This window comes from Mytilus californianus, unplaced genomic scaffold, assembly GCF_021869535.1.
Source record: "Mytilus californianus isolate M0D057914Y unplaced genomic scaffold, xbMytCali1.0.p SCAF_1, whole genome shotgun sequence".
Taxonomy (NCBI): domain Eukaryota; kingdom Metazoa; phylum Mollusca; class Bivalvia; order Mytilida; family Mytilidae; genus Mytilus; species Mytilus californianus.
The window spans coordinates 44,470,252-44,493,092 of NW_026262581.1; the positions used below are offsets into that span (position 1 = coordinate 44,470,252).

At 31.2% G+C, this 22,841-nt stretch overlaps 1 protein-coding gene and 1 long non-coding RNA gene across 7 annotated transcripts in view; one reads left to right on the forward strand and one right to left on the reverse strand.

The window, feature by feature from the left end:
- Positions 1-22,841, reverse strand: part of LOC127703877 (uncharacterized) — a 39,037-nt gene that overhangs the window by 2,433 nt on the left and 13,763 nt on the right. The window lies entirely within an intron of this gene.
- Positions 4,890-22,841, forward strand: part of LOC127701890 (protein MON2 homolog) — a 126,009-nt gene continuing 108,057 nt past the window's right edge. For all 6 annotated transcript variants that reach the window (XM_052205868.1, XM_052205898.1, XM_052205891.1 and 3 more), the window contains exons 1-2: positions 4,890-5,055; positions 22,363-22,476. The gene's annotated coding sequence lies outside the window, so the exon portion shown is untranslated. The remainder of the gene's footprint in view (positions 5,056-22,362; positions 22,477-22,841) is intronic.

The following is a 22,841-nucleotide window of genomic DNA, read 5'->3' on the forward strand; positions in this document are numbered from 1 at the left end:
CCAAATTTGGGTTTTGACCCAGAATTTGCTTTCCATTGAACACGTAAATGTGATAGTGGGTATCAGGTTAAACTTTTGATTACAGTTATTTACAATAAACATCTGTGACATCAACTTGGAACATATAACACATATCATTATGATGTGAACCTCTAAAATTATATAATAAATTAGGGTTTTGACCCTGAGAATTTGCTTTCCGCTGAACATCCAGATGTTTTACCCAACGTGTGTTTATCACTGTCTTCTGATTATGACCCTCAGAATATTTTAAACATGTAATTTGATTTTTTTATAGAACTACGATTATATATCATATATTCTTTTCACAACTTGCTAGTACATTTGTATCAAATTTGATAAAACTAAAATGAGAAAATGAAGGATGCTTATTTAAAGTTAATATTAAGCCTAAGGTTTACTTGCTTTCTCCAGTTTAAAAATCAATTCCCAATCAAAATCAAATAATTTTGTCCTACAAATCAAGCTGTCATCATTTAAATCACCATGGCATCATTTTTTTTTGTAAATTAAGGTTCTAATTTTGGAATATGTATTTGTAGTGAATTTGATTTTTAATGCAAACATAAAGGTCATGATAGTTTAATAAAAATGATTTCTGCTGTAGGAAATGACTACACTAATAGGTAGAGTTCATTATATCCAGTGCAGAATTCTAGATTAAATTAAAGAAATAGGACCACAACATCAGACCTGAAAATTTGTCTATTAAAGTCTTAAGTTTTTTGAATGATTTTTGTCGAGCCTGCGACTTCTGTCACAGTAAGCGAGACATAGGGATTATTTAGTGATGGGAGGTGGCGGCGGCAACAGCGGTGTTAACTAACTACTTAAAAAATTAATATTTCAGAAGGTAGAAGACCTGGATGCTTCATACTTTGTATATAAATGCCTCATGTTATGAAGTTTCCATCTGTCATATGTCCATTGGCCTTGACCTCATTTTCATGGGTCAGTGTCTACTGGAAAAAAAAGTTAAGATTTTTTGTAATTTTAATATCTCTCTTATTATAAGTAATAGGATAACTATATTTGTTATGTACGTACCTTGCAATGTCCTCATGCCTGTCAGGCAGTTTTCACTTGACCTTGACCTCATTTTATGGATCAGTGAACAAGGTTAAGTTTGCATGGTCAAGTCCATATCTCAGATACTATAAGCAATAGGTCTTATATTTGGTGTATGGAATGATTGTAAGGTGTTGTGTCCAACTGGCAGGTGTCATCTGACCTTGACCTCATTTTCATGGTTCAGTGGTTAAGATTAAGTTTTTGTGCTTTGGTCTGTTTTTCTAATACTGTAACTATATTTGGTGTATGGAAATATTTTACGATGAACATGTCAAACTGGCAGGTTTTATTTGACCTTGACCTCATTTTCACAATTCATTGCTCAATGTTAAGTTTTTGTGTTTTGGTTTCTTTTTCTTAAACTATAAGCAATAGATCAACTGTATTTGGTGTATGGATGATTGTAAGATGTATATGTCTGTCTGGCAGGTAACTGACATTGACCTTATTCATTGGTCAATGTTAAGTTTTCCTGAATAAGTTTATTTCTTAGATACTATATGCAATAGATAACTATATTTAATGCATGGATTGATTGTAAGGTGTACATGTCTGTTTGGCAGAGTTCATCTGACCTTGACCTTATTTTCATGGTTCATTGGTCAACATAAAGTTTTCATGGTTTGGTCTTTCTTTTGTATACTATAAGCAATAAGTCAACTGTATTTGGTTTATGGAATGATTGTAAGGTGAACATGTATTTATGGCTTGGTTGATCTGACCTTGACCTCATTTTAATGGATCTTGTTTAGTTTATGTGATACTTGTAGTAAAACTTTGTATTTACGACTATTGACATAAAATCAATGGTCAGTAAAGCAGGCAAGACATTTCAGTGTGTGCACTCTTGGTTATATTTTATTAACAGTTACTGTGTACATGATAAGATGTACCAGCTTAGGAGCACTGACTATTAGGCATTGTGATATTCTTGGGACAATATGTCCACCAGTAGTAACATAGGCATAGTAGTGCCAGACATGTGTTCTGTGTGTATTAAACTCATTTGTAGTGTTTAAATAAAAAAAGTTAGCAAAATTAATTAAAAATTTAAATGACTTTTCTTTCTCTTCTTTCTAATACATTTTGGTCCCTAGAGTAAATGAATCTTATTTTGGACTGTGCCATCTGTTTGTATGCTTAAATTATACTACTGTTTCTTACTTGTTCTAATGCAGTAATTTTTGATAATGTGTAACTGGGCAAGGATCTTATAATTCTATTAAGTTTATAGAGCAAAAAAATATGTTTTTGCGTTACATCATTGCTCAAATCGATTCTTGTAACCAATGTCATTGCAAGTCTCACTTTTTTATCATTAATCTTTCCAAGATCTCAAAAGATTTTCTGGGAAGACCTCAATCTCTGTCATCTATCATATGTCTTGTAAGATTTGGCACCCAAACAAATGTTCAATTACTTTTCTATTTCATGACGTCCCCAATTTTGCAGAAATTGAAGTCATTATCCTTTTTTACAGTTATCATTTTGAATATCATGTATTCAGCATTATTCTTTTTCAGTTTTTGAAACAAATTTATTTAGTGATTGATTTCCAAAAATAAAGAAAAGACATGTTTTCACAATTTGATTGAGCTGAGTATTGTACTGTTTGTACAAAAATTCTGAATTTATTCATATTTCATTTATAATTTTTAGATATATTAAGCAATATTCCATTTATCTTCTCTCTTTTTGTGTCAGTTATGGGATGGTATTTACTTAGTTTTGAATGACGTTTGTCAAACTTACAATTGTTAAAATAGCAATGATCAATTACTTTATAGTGTAATATCTTTTCTTTAAATGACATTTTCTCACAGACTGACAGGGTTCCAGGAGAAGCAAATAGGCAATTTAGTTTTTCAAGTTCAATTTAGAATAAAAATCACAATATACTTCTTTCTATTGGAATTGTTTCTTAACAGGTTAGCAAGGCTTATTTGATTGTGGACACATTGACTGACATTTATGGGCAAATAGTAAAGTAGGTGTTCATGATGTTTTCCTTGTTAGTAACAGTTTAAAGTACACAGTTTTTAATAAACTGTATTCTTTCATCAGATGCTCTATCTGGTTTTAGGAAAGTAAAAGAGAGGCAAAAGATACCAAAGAGGAATTCAAACTCCTGAGTCGAAAAACAAATGGACAATGCCATGGCATAAAACAATAACAACGTAAAGACAAACAACAGTTCACAAAACACAACATCTAAAATTAAAGACTGAGCAACATGAACCCCACTAAAAGCAGGGGGATCTCAGATGCTCCAGAAGGGTAAGTTGATCCTGCTCCACATGTGGCACCTGTTCTATTGCATGAAAGTGTAATTAGTAATATTATTTAATCAAATGCTTAATCAGAACCAAAATAAAAAAAATACTCTTGCTTCCAAACTTATGGGGTAAATAATATCAAGATTTATCATTATAATTTTCACCTGTCATAAGATCACTAATCAGTATAAAAAGAAGATTTTAGATATGAATATCTCGACTGGAAAGAAATGAAAATAAATAATATTGTTCTATACAGGGTAAAAATATATATTCTGTCCCATAAAAAGCAGCAAATAATTGTGTTCAAAATCACTTGACCATGCCAAATTATAACACATTCTCGAACAGCTGGTGAAAATGAATATTCTATCTGCCAAAATAGTCCTGCCACCAGTCAAGGAAGGGACTCTCGTGCATGGTGTTCTGGCATCAGGGTATCACCAATTGTTTAAGCTTGGGATTATGTAGGAACAAAAAACAGCTGAGACAGTGTTAAAAGTTTTTTTATCTAGTCTTCCTTCTAATGACGCAATTGAACATATCAAAGAAGCAATTTTCTCAAGAACTATTTTTAGATTTGATAAATATTTCATTCAGTATCAATCTATCTGAGAAGCAGACAGTGATACTAAAACAAAAAAGAATTAATTTTTATATTGGAGGTCAAATATTGATTAATGGAACGTATTGTAAAAAACAACATAATTGAAATTACTGTTTAAGTTTATCAGTTCAGACGACTGTTGTATTGCCACTTTAAGAATCTGAGACCTTGACTATCTATGTAATTAGTGGAGGGGCTGAATTGCTTATTTTATTGAATTTCAAGATCTGAGCAAAAGAAAATAATTCATACAAGTTTTTTGCATTGGAAAAGCAACTGTTATGCTGGGCAATATGTTGACCTCTTGATTTTTATGTTTGTAAGCCTTTATTTTTTTATACTCCTGCAACAAAGAAGGGAAACTCGTTCCTTTAAATTGTTGCACTTCATATTTTTCACATTTTTCTCAGCAACTACAAGTCATCTGATTCATTTGGTTATGCTATACTGTGTGACACTTCTGTGTTCAATTTCCAATTTGCTGAAAACATTTATTAATAATATCATGTGATAAGACTTTATTTTGCCTTATGTTTCCAGGAAAGGCCCTTCTATGCATCTGAAAAAAAGGCATAGATTTTGAAAAATTTTCAACTTGTTTGTGGACACAGAAGTACATAGTAAAAGCAAGTAACCAACTAAATAATTTGCCACTATGTTTTTCTATATGAACAACACCTTGCATGCAAATATTTGTTTATGTGTTTGCTTGTGCTCAATATTTTTACACATACTTTTCGCCTCATTTTGGAGTACTTTAATTTTTAGACCAAAAGGTGCTGGGATTCCATTAAAGTTAGTTACAGAAAGTAACTTTTTTGTAGATGTTAGTATTTAGTACAGATAAAACTGACTGTTAATTTCCATTGGAATGTGTTAGTGTTATGAACCGTTTATTTTTAATTGCAGGACAAAATACTTACAATGTAAAGTAAAGAATTATTGAACAAGGAAAGGTTAAGTAACCACTTCAAAGGAAGTCAGCAATAAAGGGGAAAGTTTACAAGAAATTAAATGGACATAATCATCCTTAGATGTCTATCAGAAACAAGAAAACACATTTCATAATGATCATTAGATGTAAGTGTAACCTCTTTTATTAGGCTTATTGAATAGATAATATGCTTTCCCACCTTTTTGAAGCTTCAAATATTCAAACTTGACATCCACTTTATACATCAAACAATATCAGAAAAAAGGATGATGAACCAATTGGATTTGTTTAGAAATATACTTTATCAATATTTTTATTGATCCTTTTCTCATGTTTGAAAATGTATCAAGTTCTCATCTTTATGATTAAACAATTATAGATCATTATAACTTTAGCTCAGTTTGGTTACAAAAGTATGATATCTACTAAGGTAATGTTTGATCGGTACTAGTTACAAAATGTAATATGAAGGCCTAGCTACTGTAAACAGCATTTATGAGTTACAATGTTCTCAGAAGGAAAATAAAATTGGTATAGATGTTGTTGTTTGTCTTTGAAAAATTGTTTGTATGTCTATTTTTTCAGAGGAATCAGTTGTTGGTGGTTATTGCGGTCTGTTGTTCTGTCAAATATTTTTGGTAGTTGCTGTTATCTTTATTATATATTATGTAACCATCTTAAATTCCCTTGTGCACAATCAAGTGTCCTCTCAGCATTCAAAACAGTAATCATATCCATAATGCAACAGTTTCTAAATTGGTGCAATGCTGCTGGACAATTATAAGTTTAATCAGTCTAAAGAATATTGTTGTTAGTAAAATTCAGTTAATGGCTTGAAAAGAAAGTAAATAATACTGTCACTTATGTTAAATAAGATGTGGATTTAATTAATTCCATGAAGATATAATTAAATCATGAAATTATAGTGCAGATAATCACTTGAGATGTCACCAAATAATCTGTGGTGATGCATGTGAAAACATAACAGAAATAACTGAGGTCATATGTGTGCATGTCTGACTAAAGACTGGGGTTAACACCTGGTACATATATATATAGCTTACTTTAAAGAGGAAAATGTTTTTGAAAAAAAGAATTCCCTTCCTTAACCTTAATTCACTCTATGGCAAATTTACATGTTAGTACTAATTTAAAAATATGATAGTTTTCAAAGGCTACAATTTTGATAGATATATAAGAGAAAAAAAGTTGATGTCAAAACATATGAACTGGTTGAAAAGGAAAACTACAATACATTAGAAAAAATGCATATCCTAGGTCTGATTATTTTCACTAATTCTATTACATATTGTACATGTCATGCAAGATATCAAAGACAAGGTTATGTGACCGAATACATTTATTCGGTTTTAAAACAGTTTGTAACCATAAAATGAGACATTTTAGTTTCCAAGACATCATTGATCAAGGGAAGTCCAGTATTTTTTAACACTGTTATGTAACTGATTACTTAATCAATTTCTCATTTAAATTCCTAGCTACATCCGTAAATTTACTCTGAATTTCATCTTTAACTGAGCAAATGATCAACCAATTTATGCATAATTAGATATGTAAAGATCAGTAAAAGTACAAAAGCAGTTGTTACAAAAGATCCACCAGATACTTCTTTCAGTGAAATGTCTTTCACACGTTCATTTATCTGCTTTTTCTGTACATAAGAGAGTATAACCCTTTATGCTGTATATAATCACATCGATCTGCCATCTTTTGAAAATATATTTACTAATTCGGTCCCTATTTAAACATCTATTATTCCTACAGAATTATTTCAGAGATTCATTCATGCAGTCTCACAAAAATGAGGGAACAGATTGTCTGCTGTCATACAACATTTTTTAGGGTATCTACTGTGGATACATTATTATTCATTAGCTACCAATTTTCGTTGAATTCGTCAGTAAAGGTGAACAACGAATTTAAATGTTAAACCAAGTACAAATTTTCTATAGGCTTGTATGCAGACTTTGGTAAAACCATGAAACCAAATATCCACAAAAAAAGTCCTAATCCACGAAAATTGGTACTCATGAAAATAAATGAATCCACAGTATCATAAAGACCTGCATGATCCTTTTGATATTGATATCATTCGGTCTTACAGTAGTTTTTGAGAGTATCCCATCATGTCATTCTATTCTTCCGATGATATCCTTTGTAGAGTGAAAATTTAATCTTTTCTGCAATATTCTTTCCAGGGAAAAGACATCTGTCATGGACACCATCACAAGTTGGTTGACCATAATGAAATATCTGTTTCACAGATGATCACAGATATGTTCCATTTATCTTAACCACAATCCCATCCTCTTTTCCTCAAATGAGACATTTGATAATAAGAGTTATCACCGGTTTTGTACTTCAATGAGAAAGATAATGGTTGCCACATGTGGAGCAGGATCTGCTTACCCTTCCCAAGCACATGAGATCACCCCCTGTTTTTAGTGGGGTTGTTATTGCTCTGCCTTTAGTTTTCTATGTTGTGTTTTGTTTACTGTTGTTTGTCTTGGTTGTTTTTTTTTTGTTTTTTGACGTGGCATTTTCAGTTTGTTATCGACTAATGGGATTGGGTCCTATGATATCTTTAACCTGGAATGCATTCTTTCTAAAAAAAATATATATATAGAAGTCTGGTCACACATTCTATTTGAATCCTGTTAGATTTATCCTTCATAGTTATTTATATTATAATTTCATCAGTAGAAGTATACATACATAGGTCAAATTTTGAAATACCAACTCCTACCCTTTCAAAGTTGTAATTCATGCTATGAAGACATAATCACTATTTAGACTTTACATATATGTAAAAGATTTGATGTGTTTTTAACTTACTGCAAATGCTTAAACAAGAGCTGGATTGATACAGAAAACATGTTCACAAATTTTACTGAAATACATCTTTAACATTGATTCAATTGACTGTTTAACTGAATATGTTTTAAAAATCTCTGCTCTAATAATGAATTGATATGTTTGTCAGTAATGCCAGAAGATGGCATTGTATTATTATTTATCTGTTGAATCTATTAAAGACAGCTAAAGGAATTCAAAAAATATATTTGACTATTGGTAAATCTTGAAATCAGATTTTTAACAACTGAAAATTTTAATGGTGATTTAATTACAATGTTTCCAAACCTTGTAAGACATATTGATGTATATTAACTGAATTACCATACTTGTAAGTCTGGTAGCCCACGTAACCAAATCAGGAAATATCTAACTTTAGAGCTGTAAAATATAATCAGTACTTGTTCTTCAGACAAGTTCCATAGTTGCCAAGATTTAATTATATATATGAGAAGATTAATGGTTAAAATATAACTTCACTCCAGTTCAGTGTTAGATTTTTTTCAAATAATAAAAAAAATTATAAACTGAAATCATTGTTGTCAGATTTTTAACTATTTATTATAAAATCATATCCATGATGAACTGTCACTATTGCTGATTTAACGAAAAGCCCTGACTAGGGACATGCACATACAGAATGCATGTGGCAAGGTTAAACCTGTTAGTGGGCGCAAACCCCCCCCCCCCCCCCCCCCCCCCTCCCCAACCTGGTAACACACATTTCAATTCAAGAAATTGCTGTCCTTTATCTTGACAGAACTAATCTGTTTGTTTTATTCTAAGATGTTAGATATGACTCACAATCAAATATATGTGCTCAAAAGTATGAAAAATTCTGCCCATTACTTAACTGACAACCAAATTAAAAAAAAAAAAAATGTTTTGAATGAATGATTTTTCTTCATTTTTTATTCCAATTATTGAGAAAACTACAATGTTGTCTCCTCCATTACCACTGCCTTTAATTAGAGAGTAGATTTTATTCTTTAATCCAAGGCTCTTTCCAGTCAATGATAAAAGGTAGTGTCATTTTGGTTCAAATGTTTAGGTTTTGGGGGTTTTTGTTTTGCAAATTTTCCTTGTTTGTAGAGGGGCACATCAGTAAATACTTCCTGTTTAAAATTGACTTTTAATTGCATGAAAATGTGTGCTACCCTGTAAATACTATATATTTTTATTCTAACAGATTTCCTTTGTTCAGTAATGCTTCATAAGAATTAGATTGGAAGGAAGGAAAATTTTAAGACAATTTCATTTCTGGAAGTTTAACTAGAGGAATCAAGATCAGAAAATACATATTGACTAGCCCATGATGTCTTTTTCATGGAAACAGTGTCAGTATATAAAAAGGACACAATCAAGTATAATTGCTGATTCTAAGCTACAAGGGGCACTTCCCAATCAAGTATAATCGAGTGTGAGTGAGTGATTCTAAGTAACAATGGACACTTGGCAATCAAGTACTGGTACATGATACTTACTTCATGGTTACAAAGAGATCACAGGGCTTGTTTATAAAGATAAGCCATAGATTTTGTTAACTCTTGTATAGACTGACTCAATAGGAATAGTGCTTGACAAGCAGGTCTAAAATAAAAGCTTTCAAAAGAACTTTTGTCTTATTTTTGATTTGTGCCATGTTGGTTTCATAATACTTACATATCCTTTGATGAGAGGTTATGATGAGGCTCCACAGCAGACTTTGTATCATCAAAGAAAAATGAGCCAAAGCACAAACCTTTGAGAAATTTCCAGTTAAATAGTTTAATTGTAAGTTTGTATTCTTGAGTGCTGGTAAATTGATTTTTACGAAGAAAAAATATCCATGCATAATTAATACATTATTATGTTAAAATTGTTGGTGGAGGCATGTTGGCGTGTTATGTCCAAGTAAATTGTAAAAATATTAAATCAAGACATGATAGTCTTTATAGATGGAAAGTGTTAAAAAGTTAGTGATAGCTGGTCAGGGCAGTCTAGGTACATTGTACTTATGACTCTGCTGCAAATAAATTCCTAATACCTTTTTTCCTATTGGGCACAACCATCTATACTATTAAACGAGAAGACCTCATTTTGTGTGTCGCTTCTCTTCTGTGTTCTAGTCAAATTGAAATTTGCAGGCCTTAAATGTATTAGCACTGAAAGACATAACACCATCATCTGCTTAAGAAAATTAATCTGTTTATAGCACAAGTTTATCTTGTTTTCAGTAGAGAAATATCCAATAAATGATTAACAGGGTTTTCCTCAAAGTGTCAGTCCCTTGCATCAATTTAACATCAGTTCTATCAGAAGCTTTCTGAAATTAGGCATTAGTTGAGTTGACACCAGTAGCAGATGGTGTAATAAAACCCATACTTCCATACTAGAACTGTAATTATCTGTCAATACAAACATCATTAAAATTAAGGAAGACCAAAGCTAGTTAACTCTGACCTGTGTTCAGGTGCTATAGCTTCATTGTTCTTAACACCCAGTCAATCTAAGAGTCACTGAAATTATTGGTACATGAACAAGGCTGGCTTATCCTTCCTTTCCAGAAATATAATTACCAGTTCAATGAGACAAGTTGCTTGGTGCAGGACCAGCCATATGTTTCTGAAAAACTTTGGTGAGAGAGGATATCTTATTGAGATTCTGGAATTCCCAAGTTGTTTTCAATTCATTTAGGTTTTTGACTCAAGTCTTTGATTTATTTTCACTTGTACATTCGGTAAATTGTATGTATTTATATACATGGTTATTTTTAGTTTTGGGTTGCTGTCTTATTTATATGTACCCCACATATCCTTTTGTTCATATGGTTCATTTGTTTACATTTAAAAGACAGGTAATTAATTTTAAAACTGAATAAATCCTAATGACATCAGACAAAAAATTGTGACAAAGTGATGTATTCCTTTAGAAAAGTTTCATTGTATTATTACTAATTGGGTATGAAAAGAATACTGATATAACAGAGGACAACACTCTAGCACTAATATATTGTTCATTTCTTGCCTTAAATAGATGAAATGTTTATATTCTTTATACATCACGAGTTTGAATCCCCAGTGAAATAAAAGAACTGTTTGCACAATATTACCAAGTTTGAATCCCCCTGTGAAATGAAAGAACTGTTTTCTTGGAAGTCTAACACAAAAGTTGTCTAAAAGATTACAGACATGATCAGAATATATATTTCCTTTTCCTATGAAGTAATAGAAATTCAATTAAATGCTGGTTTTGAGAGGAATGAATAAATAACAAAATTGCACCCTAGATTCATGTGTCAAAAATGTATTATTGCTTGTTATATATCTTTTTTTCTATTAATGTAGTGATACTGTTCTCTGTAAATTGTCTTAATCTATAATGTTCTAAAGTACTTTAGGCAAACATAAAATAGAAATTGTACCCTACCTGTTTTGTTTGTTATTGTATAACTGTTGTGATAGTATAATTTGTCTAAGTATACAATATTTAAGATCAAATTGATTTCATACTAGGTATCATGGTATGCAATTTAATTATCAGGACAAAAAAAAATTAAAAAAAACAAAAACAGATTTCAGTGCTTCAAAGCTGTTTCTGAACTTAAATTGTTAAAAAGAACAAACTTCTGTTACATTCAGTGTTTATAAAGTGTTTTATTACAACTTTTAACAAGAAAAATAAATGCATGATACTACTGTCTATATGAGACTTGATAACGAGAAAAAGTATCTGCAAAAATTATTTGGTTTACTGTAATGAGCATATAAACTATAAAAAGGCAAAAATAAACTATGTTAGGAGCCTCTAATTTAGTGGACCTTGTCGTTTGTTGCTGTTTATTATATTTGTTTTTCATTTGTTGTTTTGTACATTAATTTTCCCGTTTAAATTCCTTTACATTTTTCATTTCGAGGCCTTTTATAGCTTGCTATGTGGTATGGGTTTTGTTCATTGTTGAAGGCCATATGGTGACCTATATTTTCTAACTTCTACGTCATTTGGTCTCTTTCATAGAGGTGTATCATTGGCAATCATACCACATCTTTTTATATTTTATATTAACTGTCTAAGATCAACTTTTGTTTATTCTAATCATGTCAGCACAGATCTACTTCAAGCACTGACCACTGAGCATATTATTAGGGCCCCGCCAAATGGCGGACGCCCTATAGTGATCAGTCTGTCCGTCCGTCTGTCCATCCGTCCGTAACAAATTGTGTCTGCTCTATAACTAGAGAACTGTTATGATTTCAAAGTTTATACTTGACATGTATATTAACCAACACCAGAGGGGGTGTCATAATGTATGTACAACTTCCTAGGTCAAAGGTCAAGGTCAAAAACTTTGGTTTTAGTTGACAACCCCATGTCCTATGGTAAAGATCGTGTCCGCTCGATATCTTGAGAACCGTTATGATTTCAAAATTTATACTTGACATGTATATAAACCAACACCAGAGGTTGTGTTGTAATTTATGTACAACTTCCTAGGTCAAAGGTCAAGGTCAAAAACTTTGGTTTCAGTTGACAACCCCATGTCCAATGATAAAGATACAAATTTTTTACCACACATTATTCACAGCGGGGCCCACAGAGATGGCTCCCATCTCAATGATATCTAGTTTCCTCTGGGACTCTAAGTCCACTGGTAGTGATAACAATTTAGTGGTAATAAAATAAATCTTTGATACCAAGATTTAAAGTACATGACATTTGCTTCTGTAATAACCTTGAAATCAAGTACAGATGATATATATTTTGAATCTTTGCTTGTAAACAAAATTGACTGACTTTAATTTTGACTTAGTGGACACTTTAAAGACAACAAAGCGTCATAGCCTAGGACAAATGGCAAAACATATTCCTCTTGACATCAATATTTCATTGTTCACCAACAAGTTCAAAAGAAGATTTGTTAACTGTAAGTAATCATAAATCTTGAGCTGGAAATTTCAGAATTGTTGAAGAAACACATAAGAAATGATTCATTGATTAGAAGTTAATTCTGAGATATTGAAATTTAAGGAAAGAAATGGAAACTGGTTCCAGTTATCTTATTGTAATAAAGGATTTATGATAAACCCGTTTTATTTGGTCAGTGCATTGATAAAATTAATTACCATATATGAAAGGAACAATGAAAACAAGATTTACTTTAGACAATGGGATAAGTATTATTTACAAGCAAGATAAGGTACAAATTCCTACCCACAGAAATCCCTTGAGTGTCTCATCCTTTTGTGATAACTTTCATTTAGTGTTATTACTAAAAAGTCCAATTAAGCACTTATTTTTCTTATCTATAATATTGTCTGCATTGTTGTGTGCATCAGAAGTTGATACTAGGGTCATAGAAATTGTATTGATTGATAAGACTTATCCTGGGCTCTTCACTTTTTCATTGTACATACTCATATAAGAAGATGTTTATTTTCCATCAAATGGGCTCACATAAGGAGGGGTTTAGAATATTATAAGAACTCAGGCACACATCCAAAAAAAGAAGTGTTGTTGCTAATTTATAAACTATGGCACCAGCTTTACAACATCAAACTTCTTGAGGTCTACGAAGATAGGCAAAACTTAGCACTATTCTTTATTTTTAATTGGTTAACCATCATATTTCCGTTGTAGCATATGAAATATTGTTTAACCGTATGAGTAAAAGATATTCTAATTTTAATTAAAAATTAAGGACTTGAATTGAGATTTGTTCATGTAAATAAACCTGTTATCTTTTTCCAATGCAATGATAAAATGCATTACCACAAATAAAGAAACAATAAAAACAAAATTTATTCTAGACAATGGGATAAGCATGAATAACTCATATAATATGTGACATACTCTCTCTGACAGAAATCCCTTGAGTGGTTCTATTCTTTGTGATAAATTTCTCTAATAGCATTATGGATACCAATTTAGCAATTCTTTTTCTTATCTATCATGTCCTTGATTTATTTTTTTCCATTGTTGTGAGCAATGGAAGTTTATACTAGGGTCATGGAAATTGTATGGGTTTATAACTATAAGCTTTTCTGTTTTCAGATTGCATCTTCCTAAATGGCATATAAGGTCTTTATTTTGGCATGACTGTATGGCCTCCGTTGAAAAAAAAAAATGGAAATGTGATTTTGTATTTAAGGCTTATGGCAAGATAATAATATATGATGTGGTATTTAAAGGCTGGAATACCATTCTCATGTTACCACTGGATAAGCTATATCTAGCCAAACAATTATGTACTGTAAAAAGGAAACTTTAAACTAACAAAAATAGACAAGTTAGCACTAAGAAACAGAAACAACTGTTACAAATGCCCAAGAAAAATTCCAAAATACATGGTTGTCTTACTCTTGTGAGTCCCACAGTCGCTTTTATTACTGGTTTTCATAAATCAAATGAAGTCACTATCGGTAACTGTTGTAATTAAGAAATAGTAAAAGCACTTATACCTTGACCAATCATGCACCACATCTCTCTTGCACTTGAAATTAATAATGGAATCACTTATCTGTTATTCTGTCTGTTAACAAATGATCATTCTGAAAATTCATTGAAGCTTGGCTGGGACAAATTTACTTTTATTGATTTCAGGCATTCTCATAATGGAGATATATGCATTTATAAGTAGAATCAGTAGTCAATTTTGTATTTTAGGTGAATGTGACTAAATAGCCTTAGGTTTAACACATTGATTTCATTTCTGGTATGATGTTGATTACAGAACCATCTAATGGGTGAATTCAGACCATCATTGAATGCATTTCTTTACTAACAGTTGTTTATTCATTGTGCTTCAGCTTTTATTCAGTGTTTCTGCTTTTATTCTCAATTAAGTTTTGAATCTAAAGCAACCTATAGAAGGCTTAATTGCTGCTGAAAAGAAAGAAAGAAAACATTAACTTTTGAGACAACACCAATTATGTTATTCAGTACAGTTTTAGAAATGAGAAAGTTGTTAACATATATTGCTTTATGATTATAGTAGATGAAAAAATAAAATTTTCTTAAAATGAAATTCCTGTTAAAAATGTTTAAACAAGATATTTATAATTTACAAAATTTTTAAAAAGAGCTAAGATGTGGAAAAAATGTTGTCCGTCCAAAGTGGGATTTTTTTCAGGTATTCTTGTTGGAGATGTGCTGATTGACATTTAAGATGGGATGAACATGATCTATTTATTATTTTTTTGAATAATGGTTTTTTGTCGAGCCTGCAACTTCTGTCGCAGAAGTCACAGAAAGGTCGACATAGGGATAGTGACCCAGCAGCAGCAGCGGCGTTAACTAACTTCTTAAAAGCTATATATTTTAGAAGGTGGAAGACCTGGATGCTTCATACTTTGTATATAGATGCCTTATGTTATGAAGTTTCCGTCTGTCATATGTCCATTGTTCATGACCTCATTTTCATGGTTCAGTGACTACTTGAAAAAAAGTTAAGATTTTTTGTAATGTTAATTTCTTTCTTATTATGAGTAATAGGATAACTATATTTAGTATGTGCGTACCTTGCAAGGTCCTCATGCCTTTCAGACAGTTTTCATCTGACCTCGACCTCATTTCATGGATCAGTGAAAGAGGTTAATTTTTCGTGGTCAAGTCCATATATAAAATACTATAAGCAATAGGTCTACTATATTTGGTGTATGGAATGATTGTAAGGTGTACATATCCAACTGGCAGGTGTCATCTGACCTTGACCTCAATTTCATGGTTCAGTGGTCAAAGTTACGTTTTTGTGTTTTGGTCTTTTTTTCTAATACTATATGCAATAGGTCAACTATATTTGGTGTATGGAAATATTTTATGATGTACATGTCAGTCTCGTAGGTTTTATTTTACCTTGACCTTATTTTCACGGTTCATGATCAGTGTTAAGTTTTTATGTTTTGGTCTGTTTTTCTTAAACAATAAGCAATAGGTAAACTATATTTTTTGTATGGAAAGATTGTAAGGTGTGTATGTCTGTCTGGCAGGTATCATCTGACCTTGACCTCATTTTCATGGTTCACTGGTCAAAGTTAAGTTTTCATGGTTAAGTTGGTTTCTTAGATACTATAAGCAATAGGTCAACTATATTTAATTCATAGATTGATTGTAAGGTGTACATCTTTGTCTGGCATGGTTCATCTGACCTTGACCTCATTTTCATGGTTCATTGGTCAATGTTTAGTTTTACTGGTTAAGTCAGTTTCTTAGAAACTATAAGGAATAGGTCAACTATATTTGGTGTATTGAATGATTGCAAGGTGTACATGTATTTCCCGTTTGGTTTATCTGACCTTGACCTCATTTTCTTGGATCATGTTAAGGTTATGTGATACTTGTAGTAATGCTTTATATTTATGACTATCAACATAAAATCAATGGTCAGTAAAGAAGGCGAGACATTTCAGCGTGTTTAATGTTATTAAGCTATAATCAAGCTATAGTTTTCTCCTTCAAACTTTTTCACCTATAGTTATCTAGTGGCACTGTTTAACTTACTGGTACTATAATACAGTATCAGTTTTACTAATTGTTGGAAGCTTTACTGTGTGACTTTGTATCTCTTTAATTTTAGTTGTCTCATTGACAAATATTCACATTAAACACAAGAAAACCTGGAGGCTTTATGATAGATAATGTTATGTGTTTAAATTAGACTAATTATACAATAATTGATACTGAAAGTGCAAATTTCTTCTTCAGGTAATGAAGGGTTTTAAAAACAACTAAATATTTAACTATTGATATTGTCTGGAAACTTGATATAATGTATTGTTAGCCAACGAAATTTCTGTGTAATGAAACATTAAATTTTGAATGTAATGTTGTAGCATAGATTGTATTACTATAGAATTTGAAAACTTAAATGATTAGTGTGGTAATGAAGCCAACATATCAGACAGCATTCCGTCTTTATCTACAGTGACGTGTAAATTGGTAAAAGACATTCTGTGGACATCTGAGCAGTTTGAATTGCTGGTTTTAAGTTTAAGAGTTGACAGTTAGAATAGATTGATGACGAGTCTGATAGGAACATTTATTTATTCTATTCGAAAATCAATATGGTGGAAGGCTACAATTGACTAATTTCTCCAAACTTGAGACGATTCCCATCAAACCTCATTTATTTGCTGTTTCTTTTAGAATAAGAGATTACTGTTTCTTTCATTGTTTTCCAATTTGCAAGTATCTACATAATGGGATCATATGGTTTCTTGGTTGCTGACTTACAAGGGTTTATAGTTTATTGTGTTTTGGGGTCTGACAAAAAGGTAAAGAAATGGATGTTGCATAGATATATAATATAATTTTTTGGGTGATATCTTTGTCTGTTAATGGATCTGCTATTTATATTTAACCGAAAAACCCCTTGATACTTGACCAATATTTTACGTGGTACTGTTATATTTGTCATGGGATTTTATTTTGCATATTTTCAATATTCAACACCAGTAGTGTCAAAGATTTGGCTTTTAAGAATTTGTCAAGTATTTTGCTAAATTCTACCATTGTATGGCTACTATTGTGGAAGTGCATGAAAAATTCATTTTTTTTTAGTCTTCAAGGTTGTGAAATCCCCCCCCCCCCCCCCCCCCCAATAGTTTCAGAAAGAAGGGTTATTGGATTGGTGAATATGAGACATTACTTTCCTAGATATACTGGAAATTACCCTTACGATGCTGGCCAGTAATTTTGTTCATTGTGTAAGTTGGTTCATCCAACATTATGTTAACAAAATGAATAGACTTCCAATACTTTTACTGCTATTCTTCAAGGTTTCTGGAAGGTGCTTAAGTGATTGGTTCCATGATTTGACTTACAGAAAAATCTCTATAATTAATTATCCTGTAAAAATTTTCTTAAAAGGAACATACAATAAATCAGTGGTGTGGACTTCCTCTTAATACTGATCATCTGTAACACAAATTGGTTTAATTGTCCACCAACTTTCAATAGATTATGACAATCATATTTCAATAATATGCATGTGAAGTGTTTTTGTTTTACAGGTATGAACTTTTGATTGGAGGAGGGTGGGGCTCATGGAGCTTCATATATGGTTAATCCTTATCCCAATCCTTAGACCTAACATTTCCTCGGTGGGCTCCCCTTTTTTCAAAATCTTGGATCTGCATCTCATGACAATATAATGAAAGGGATGGATTTATAATTGAAATACTGTACAGCATTATTAAATTGATATTCTTATTTGATACTGTTCAAGGAATGTATGTGTTTGTCAAGAAAATAAAAACTCTATAGAAGTTTTTTTTACATTATTTCAAATAAAATTAGATGAATAAGAAGTTATTTGCTGATAGCACTTTTTCTTTTGTGGGAATTGTATAGAGAATTGTCTAATTTCATCTAAATATGTGTTACCAAGTACATATGTTGCACATGGCAAGGGAATTCAAAGCATAAATGATAGATCTCTACATATTATTTTGTTTGATTCAGACCAGTGTTTTAATTTTATCAATGAATAGGATATACATTTCTGTTGTTCAAGACCAGATGTTGCTGAAAATATTTCATATGATATTTCAGTGTAATTAAACATTGTTATTGACTGTTTAAGTGTAGAATATTGTTTGTAAAATATGTCACAAAAATTTCAAAAGAATGATATAATTCAAATCAGATTGGTTATTGAGTAAATTTTGGAGATGAGGCAAACTGAAATGAGCATTTTTTTTTTTTTTTGACAAAGGTAAAAATTAGATATTTCACGAAAATTCACAAATATTGACAATATTGACAAATAAGATTTAATACTTAATTACACCTTATGTAACAATCCTGGGTTTTGATTGGTTGATAGCCAGTGTATTTTTCACCAATTTACTGTTATCAAATGAATATCGTTCATTTTTTAACGCCGCCGGGGTATATGCAAAAAAGATATGCCTTTTTTACCCTCTCTGCCGTGGTATTTGCCAAAAAATACTCTATCCGACTGGACGCTTGTAACGTCACGATCATCAATGCGTTTTTGAACGTTAACATTCGGTGTAATTAAACAGATATAGCATGTTCTTGAGGGGTATTTGTGAAAAATACCAGTCTTGAGAATGAATTTCCCTCGCCTTACGGCTCGCGAAATTTAACATTCTCTCGACTGGTATTTTTCGCAAATACCCCTCATTAACATGATATATCTGTTCAAAACCTCCTACTCGAGAGAAGGTTTACTGGTATATATATATATATCTGTTTTTTTCATTCATCCATTTTTCAAAGCACTTAGTGAGATCACCCCCAGTTTCTGTCAGGCTTCATGTTGCTCAGTGTTTTAAAGTTTTCTATGTTTTGTTTTATGTACTGTTATTTGTCATTTTTATTTTGGTCTTTTTTCTTTTTTTGCCATGGCGTTGTCAGTTTATTTTCAACTTATGAGTTTGAATGTCCCTTTGGTACCTTTCGCCTCTCTTTTAATCAGTCTTTTCTTTCTTTATATTTTTCTGTCAGAGTTGTCCCAGAAATGAAAACAAAATTATGCCTGCCATGAAGTATTTCCATTCAAATAGGACAAATGGGTTAATTTTGTCAACCGTGAAAGCCCTATACAAGCAATACTCTTTTACCTGTTCTGTTTATCTCCCCCACCCCCATATAATAATCTTAACTATATTATAAAATTCAATAAAAAATTTTAAAAACTCACATTTTTCACTTAAAAATGCTCTTTTTATCTTATTTTATTATATTCTAAGGCGTACAAGAAGCCTGAAAACCCTTGGTGTTTACATTTGAATAACATGACGTCACCTTGTTTAGTTGACAAAGACGATAACATCATTTCGCTGAGTTTTCGTTTTATGAAATTTTACACCGAAATAATAACTGAAATGGACTGATTTGTTTATTTTGCATTAGAATAGAGATAACAGTATTGTATTTGAAGCTTGGCCTACATAAAACTTTACTATGGTAAACTGAATTTACCTGGTCGTATTACTAATAAGGTGGGCATAACACGGAACAGCCAATTTTGTGCATTAACGCATTTACTCTAAAAGTAGATATAATATGATTATACTGGTTGACGATACTTAGGTCGTCATATTGAAATACCGGTATAACTTAATATAAGTACAAGTGTAAAAAGTCAATTTCCTTCACTTTTCTGAAAGTTATCTTTTTAAGTTTTATTTAGTCATATTTTTATACTGTTTACACTCATACTTTTATTAGTTCTATGCATTTAACATTCTCTTCTTGTAGTAAACAACTATACAGTTGTTAACACTTACCATGCTGAATTGTTTTCAGAAAAAGTCTAATTTTTTTAACCAGTTTTATCCAATTTCAATTTTCCAAGTTCGTATTTGAGCTCAAAATGCTACTTAAACATGAGAAACATGACAATAGATAGCCTCAGGTTAAGGGAACATGCATCCATTTCGAAATAAGTATCATAAAGTTGACCTCTAAAAGTATGGAGAGCCATTACAGCCAAATAACGGTGGTCTGGGTCATCCCGTCATATGACGGGCTCAGCATGGTAAGGGTTAATCACGGATGTTTTGGATCTGTGTTCTAATGAAATCAACAGCATCGTTTATATTTTTTCCCTCATCTGTCTAAAGCAAGGGCTTTATTGCATCCCTGATTACTTTATTGAACAGAAAATGATTAACTTGTACAAGGTAATAGGTCTTATTTGTTCATTCAAATTGATATTATGTCCTATGAATATACTTGTAGATTTGATGTCACTTTGTAAATGACAGATGGCAAGCAGTTTTAACGTAAATCTTTGGATTTTATATTTTGTTGCAGTTTTAATTTTCTTGCCTAATGGTGGATTGATCATTTTTCAAAGTACCTCTAAATGACAATAAGTATTCTCTTGTGCATAAGGTGCACAGTTTTCAAGTCAGAAATTGTTATGCATCATAAAAAATAGTTCTGTCAATTCAATCTATATATATATATATATATACATGGTGTCTTTGAGTGTGCTATTATTGAAAACATTTTTTGGGTTTGGATATCATAGTTCCCTTTCTTTTAGTTCATTATCAATTCATGCTTTTCCTGGCTTGTTGATGAGTTTTAGATAGCAAACCGCTCCTTGTTTTTTAAGTTCTTCATTGGTCAAAATTCAATTATGGCTTCATATTTTCTCGTCTTCCTCTGATTTTGCTTTTGTGACATCAAGAAAAAAGGAAACCATACTGTATAAATGTCTTAACATAAAGAACACATTTTTTAATATTATTAAAAAAGAGGAATTTTTGGTGACATAATCATGTAATAATCATTAGAGAAACCAATCTCATGTAAAACAACATTTCTCCATTCTCATCCTTTACATTTAGATATTGAAAAGTAAAACAATTAATTGTCTTGAGTTTAGAAATATTGTATCACACTTGATGCATTGGTAGACTCTATATAAATGAAATTGGAGGGGGGCCGAAAAAAGCTCATTTTCTGATGTTATTAAATCTCTTGAGATAACAGTTCTGACTTTAAAAATATAACATACATTAGTATAACTGTAGAAATGACTATTAGAACTTTTTACATAGACTATACCATAAATTTGGGTAATCTGTGTTATATCTTTGATATATATGAGAACAAAGTAACATTAAGTTCTGTTTTCATATTCAAACAATATTTATAAAGAAACATATGTTTTGTTCTATTCCTGGATGTCACTTGTTTGTCTTTAAGAATGTTGATACTTCTAAAAGAAATGTGGTTTTGATGTATTTATTGACTGCATGAACTTTTGATATTACATAGGTTTTCTGGTTGAGATAAGTTAAGTACAGATTTAATCAAAACTATATACTTCTTATCAACAAACATTTGTCAATATCAAGTCAACCTTGTTATCAGTTATGATATATAAATACTAATTTACAGAATATAAATATTATATTAATACATTTATACCAACACATGTATCATATATCTATGAGATTGTTTTAAGATACTGTACAGAATAACCATGTGGTTGGATTTTATTAATCTGTAACATTTCTGTTATTTCTTGTAATAAAAAGCTTATAGGAAAGATATTCTAAAAACATGTTAAAACCTTACTCAAACCATGATAATTTTATATACACAATAGGAGGGGGCATTCTGTTTTCAGGTCTGTGAATTCATCTGCTCATCCATCTGTTAGTCTGTCCGTTTGCCTGTTCTGTATCTGGTAAAAGTTTGGTTTAGGAGAGTTTACCATGAAGTTGTGATCACATTAACTTGAAACTAATAAAAAATAATAATGTTCATTATGATGTGAACTTTTTTTAAATATATACATGTACCAAATTAGGGATTTGACCAAGATTGAGCAGTTCACTTATCAGAATCAAGTTTTTGTTGAGAATTTATTGTTACATGAACTTGAAACTTAAAACACATGGTCATTATGATTTGAACTCTTTGAAATATATTCCAAATTAGTGTTTTGATTTGAGATTTTCACATATCACGGAACATAGAATATCAATCAGACACATATATTTGTTTTCCATTTTATGAAGGTTGATTTGGCTTTATAAGCTTGCAGAGAATGCTGTGTTTCCTAAAGATAACAGCTTTTTACTGATCACTTGTGCATAAAACTATTTTGATAGGTTTAAGAAAAAGATCTTGAAGTTAGTCTGAAACCGTAGCATTTGATTGGAAGAATGAAGGAAGAAAAAATAATGAAAGGCTGAAGAAACATGCAGGATGAAGAGAGAGCATGGGTAATTCATAAATGTTCAAGCTCAATCTTGATGATTATATATTATATAATGATATTTTATTTGGAATGAACTGTTTTTGGGCTTCTGTTTTTTTGTAACATTAACAGATTTCAATTAATACTGCTATGTATACCTTTCTAACTCATTCACATTCTTAGAGTTCTTTTTCAAAGCCCAAAATTGCTCTTAAGCATGTTTAAGGGCGTATGATACAGTTACAGGGGAAGTAATGATGTTGCTAACGTAAAATGTTATTTTTTCGCGACATCAAACTGTGACATATCGAGAAAAGATGCATTTTTCAAGTGATCTAAATTTTCTCATTTATTTTTGGGGAATTGTTTATGTATTGGTGTTTTAGCTTT